Source organism: Eleutherodactylus coqui, chromosome 6, assembly GCF_035609145.1.
Source record: "Eleutherodactylus coqui strain aEleCoq1 chromosome 6, aEleCoq1.hap1, whole genome shotgun sequence".
Taxonomy (NCBI): domain Eukaryota; kingdom Metazoa; phylum Chordata; class Amphibia; order Anura; family Eleutherodactylidae; genus Eleutherodactylus; species Eleutherodactylus coqui.
This window is the reverse complement of record NC_089842.1, coordinates 128972274-128978189: the sequence shown is the minus strand read 5'-3', so window position 1 is coordinate 128978189 and position 5916 is coordinate 128972274.

Here is a 5916-nt window from a genome sequence, read left to right as displayed (position 1 = left end):
CCATTTGTCCTCTGTTGCTGGAGGCCTCCTCACATGCACCTCATTAAAATTGCTCTTCACTGAGAGCACAAATCAGATTCACATGAGGGTGATTATCCAGGGGTGAAGTGCTGGTGGCACAGGGTCAATTTCACGAAGACAACACATTGACAACATCTGTAATTTCTTGTGAACACAAACTTGATGAAGACTCAGTGCAGACAACTGCAGACATGGGGATCTAAGTCATGTAAAGGCTCCTGACTAAGGTCCCCTCACACGGGCGTACACAAAATTTGCACGCACAATATGCAAAGAATAGAAGCCATTGATTTTAATGGGTTCATTCATATGCGTGTATTTTTCCTGTGCATTTCGGTCACGCAAAAAAAAAAAAAAAACGCCCTATTTTCCTGTGCGTTTGCGCACCTAAAGTCCCCATACAGGTCAATGCGCAAATGCATTCAAAATACGCTAGCAGATGCGTGAAACACTGCATAATTGCGCAGGAAAAAGAACGTATCTGGAACTCATTAGACTAATTAGCCATTGCAGTCGTGCGTCTTAGTTTGCCGCGTGCAAATGAACGTGCCTTGTATAGATCATTCGACAGATACGCCTGCGTCTATGTGAAGCCAGCCTCAGACATTATGCCCATAGACATCAAGTACAGCTGGATGTTACAGATGACTGGTCATTGTGCTGAAAACTCCATAGGGATAAGCCTATGCTGGGTGCGGAGAGTAGCCCATGCTCATGCCAACATTCCTCACTCACATATTCTCTAGTGGAGGTAAGATGGTTCAACTGATTCTTCGAACCACTAGGTCTACAGATTGGTCCCCTCAATTACATCATTTTAGGGAAACCCCAAATTTGTAAATGAGTTGGATGAATAATCTGTTCTAGCTTCCCCAGGGCTTCATGGGCCTCTCACTATGAACATTAGATGTTTTGTGTTCACTGGCGGCAAGCAGAGATCTAGAAACGATGAGGTAAGTCTATTAGAAAGCTACAGAACGTTTTATTGCAAGAAGGGGTAATCCTTATATTCCCTTTTACTATTGTTGAGTATGTTCCCCTTTAAATGAATATTTTGGTGCCCCTACTGTTGACCCATGTTTTGTCATCTTGTGGTTATATTGTGGCTGGTGGACCACTGTACGTGGCAGCACCAACCTTTGCCAGTATTACTGGGCACCAGAAAACATAGCTACCCTATCAGCCCTCCGGAAGAAGAGGTAAGTGTGTGCTGCAACGCAGAGGTGAGGTCGGAGGCATCGGTACTAAAGATGAGTGAGTATACTCGCTAAGGCACATTACTCGAGCAAGTAGTGCCTTAGCCGAGTATCTCCCCGCTCGTCTTTAAAGATTCGGGGCCGGCGGGGGAGAGCGGGGAGGAACGAAGGGGCGATCTCTCTCTCCCTCTCTCCCCCCCGCTCCTCGCCGCAACTCACCTGTCACCCGCGCCGGCCCCCGAGTCTTTAGAGACGAGCGGGGAGATACTCGGCTAAGGCACTACTCGCTCGAGTAGTTAGCCTTAGCGAGTATACTCGCTCATCTCTAATCGGTACGCATATTAACATCTTCATCAACACTTCTACCCTAATCACCAATCAGGTTGCTGGAATTGTGAATCAGCCAACCCAAACAACCAATCAGGTTGCTGGAATTGCTGAATAGGGCAGAAGTGTTGATGAAGATGTTAATATGCCTGGGAGGGGGGCAGGAGGATGAGGCAGGAGGGCGAGCTTGGAAGGGCACGTCTGCGGCAGCCAATTAGCCACTGGGGGTGTTTTCTTCAACTCAGGACTGCCAAACCATTTCTCCACCCATTATTCTGGTGGAGACATAATGCACCAGTACCGAAGGGAACCTGAGGAGTAAATGTGATGGTGATTGCATGTAGTGCCAGTGAGGCATGCTATGAGTGTGCAGAAAAGGGGACTCGAGTGCATTGGGCTGCAGGCAGCTGGACTAGAGGGACAAATAGGGGACAGTTGTAAAAGTACTACTCCTCTTGGGCACTGTTATCAAACGTTTAAAAAGTCTGCACCGTGTTCTAAAAAGTTCAGTGTTTGTGTGTGCAAGCCTTGCAAGTACTGATAGGACTATAGATGAAAGTTATTGTGGCACAAACCCAACTTGGAGTACCTCAGGTGTAATGTGAAAACCCCAGTCCTGGTTAAGGACTGCTTAAAAGTTGTGCAAAAAGTCACCACTGCTCAATGCAAACATCTGTGTCACTCAAGGCTTATTCAGACAACCATATTTACACAGGTATTTCGCCATATAAAAAAAAAAAAATCGCCCATAAAATGCGACCATGAGAAGCATTGGACTTCAATGGGTTCATTCAGAAGATTTGTTGCCTCGTAAAATAATCCTGCCTGCAAAAAATAGCACCTACTCCACCGTTTGTGGTCGCTTGTATAGGTCTTGCCCTATCTTTCGACGTGATATGCAGCAAGTTCCCATAGACTTCTATGGAAGCTGGATAAAAGGGAGGGGGAGGGAGTTACTCTGCGTACAATGCTGGGAAGTAAGACAGTTAGCCCTAATTAGGCAATTTTGGTCATCCCGAGCATTTTATTTAACATTCACGCAGCAGCGCCCCGTGTGAATGGCTTGAAATACGCGAATAAAGATCTCGATCGCGTCAAATCTTCATTCAAGCGATTATACAGTATATACGGGCGAACGTCAAAACATATATGGTCGTGTAAAGGAGGCCTCAGAATGGGAAGAGTCCTGACATTAGTGATCTTTCATACAGGACAGAATTACCCCGCAGGACGCCGCCAAATCTGCAGCTGCGAAATTCCACATCAAAATCCACCTGCAGATTTTGATGCGGACTTGCAGGCAGACGTTAAGCTGTTTTTCACTCTGCATCCACAGATTTTGGTACAGAATCTATTGTGCCTTGCGGTGCGTCGTCCAGCCTATTCCGCAATGTGTGAAGGGTCACTTATAGAAAGATTAAGCTTTATTAGCATAAGATTGGACGCCAGCCCTTTAAAATCCCCGATCATAAGAACATTATTTACGTAAATATATGGAATCCCAAAGGCGACTAAGTAATTGAATCATTTTTGTATAATTTACACCATAAATGCTTGCAGAGAAGCGAGGAATGGAGGAAACGACATTGTCAATTTGTGTACAGCCAAGGGTCACAATCCGCAGTGAACGCTTGCAGACATTGGAATGTATGGAGTGAATATTTATGGGTAAACTTTGCTTTGTGTCCTTGCATCATCCATTCATCATCCATAACCCGGAGCTAGAGCTGCTCAGTGTCTTGGGTCTGGAACTTATAGGCGCTGTTTACTGGGCACCGAGGTCCCTGCCGGGTCATCCCTAGATTCCTCAGTCCCCATCGTTAGAGGAACCGACTGCTTATTCTGCAGCAGCAGGCATGGCCGCACGGCACTCTATGCTGCAGATGAATTGTCATTCTGTGTATTTGTTTTACTGGTTGTTAAAGCGATTGGTAGGAAAAGTCTTTTATAGATTATTTGAGCCAGGAAGTCATCCATATAAACCGACCATAAACCCAGCGGCCTGCAGCCTTCTCCTGACTATAAAAGTCTGCAGACAACAGCCTCAGTGATTGGCGGGCATTGTGCCTCCACTAGACCAGGTGTGCTGTCGGTGTGAGGCTTGTGTAACGGGACGGAATAGACCGCACAACGCACTGCAAGTCGTGGGAAATTTTGTATCAATACCCGCAGAGTTTGATGCAGAATTGAAAAAGGTTTTAAACCTGCCTGCAATTCTGCAGCAAACTCCGCAGTGGATTTGGCTGCGTCCTGCGGCGTAATTGTTTCCTGTGCGAACGATTTTTAAGATGCGTTTAGGATATGTGGCATGCGCTAATGCACTTGCCACTTTGGAGCATAATAGCACATAAACTGTTTTGTTTTTTTTTCCCGGACGGATCAAACTTGCGCTAATGTGTGCGAATTTTGAAAAAAAAAAGCAGGAATATAGGTCCTGCCCTGTCTTTCTCACACTTAAAGATAGGGTAAGTTCTATCTTTTCTCAGGCGTAGTATTAACGTGCGAGAATCCCTCTAGTGAAAACAAAACCATTGAACGCAATGGTTTTGTTTCATCCCGTTACATGCCGTGATTTTCATGGCTGCATAACGGGACAAAATCACCCCCATCTGTTTACGCCCTTACACTGCGCACTATTGTTCAGATAGTCAGAAAGGTTTTTTAGGGTACGGTTTTGCGCAAACTGCAGATAGTAGAACCCATTGATTGCAATGCATCTCCTCACATTTAGCGTTTTTGCCCCCGCAATTCTATTGGGTTAAAAAAAAACACAACATGCTCTATTTTGTGCCCATTTGCGCATCCGAGACTCAATGGAAGTCAATGGGGGTGCGCAAATGTGCACGCCATCTGCACAAAATCGCTCGTAACTGCGCAATTTTGCAGTATTAATTCCTAACATCAAGGACTAATTAGGCTGCTGAGCTGTTCAAACTCCTGCACTAATGTGCACAGGCCTGGCAGCGCAAAAATGTAGAGTAAAATGTGACTTTACATCATATGAGTTTTGATCAAGCAGCGACTATTTTCTTAGTGACCTTAAACTAAACGACTAGCGATCTATCACTGGTCATCCTGTCGGAGGCCGTGTTTACACTGAAGGACTATCATTTGAATTCGCTTCTTCCAGTGATGATTTGGCCAATAGTCGTTCCTTAGAATGGTACGTTTAGATGGTGACTCCATGACATGTTACCCCAGCCTGTAGTATGGGGTCCCCCCTGTGGAGATGAGACCCCCAAACAGAAGAAGCAGCAGTCGCCTGATGGCTTATTTTTATTCTGAAGCGTTGTTTATATAACAGTCGCTCCTCGCAAGGAGACAATGGTATAATTCACCAGACGACGTAAGCGCAGGAATTTGGGTTTATTTTTATTTTCGATGCCTCAGGAAATCAGAGTTATTTGGCTTTTTGAGTAATGTAAAAATAGAGCTAAAGAAGAATGGAGCCCGCTAAGAATAGAACGCACATGTAACGGCGGCTGCAGGAATCCCGTCCACATCACTGCGCGAGGGGAGAGCAAGAAATAACAAGAACCCAGAGAATGACAGATAACACCTTCCAGATGACCGGAGAATCCGCACACTCCCAAGCTTATCAGGAAAATTTACTATAGAGTCCAGGCAGCTAAAAGCAAAAAGGCCAAATCTACAAATCTGCATCCAAGCGAAGCAAACATTGTTAAAGGTTTAAAAATGAAGCTTCATCACTGGAATAATCTCACTTATTCAATACTTTCAAAATCTCTGCTTGCTGTTAGCAAATGGAAGCATTCAAGGCTCAGTCTGTATCTAATCCTACTGAACAAGGCTGGAGCATTGGTGGAGGTTCCAGCCCCCCCCCCCCATCTCACAATATAGGATCGCTTCTGCGTATTTCCCTAATGTAGCACATGCGCGGCCGTGGCTCCATTCATGTTAATGGGACAGACAGTTGAGCGCTGTGCTTGGTTATTTTCGTCAGCCCTACGGAAACGAATGGAGCGGTGCTGCTCCGTTCATTTCAATGGAACTGATAAAAATAGCTGAGCGCTTTGTATTTGACTATCTTGTCTGCCCCACTGAAATAAATGCAGCCGTGGAGGCACATGTGCAACCAGCAGGACCATTTGCTAGTATGTTTGAGAAATAGTTAGAAGCGATCCTACATTGCGTAATAGGGGGGGACATGGGTCCCACGTTCTTGGGATCTGTGGGTGTCCCGGCGATCAGAGTTTTCCAATCTATCAGTTGTCACCAAACCAAAATACTTTAAGGTTACCTTCTCACAGGGCGAAATCAATTCTGCAGGAAGTCCGTGGTGGCCAAATCCACATCTAAATGGTGCAGATTTGGCAAGCTTTTTAATTGCAGAATGCTTGCATTTCAAAAG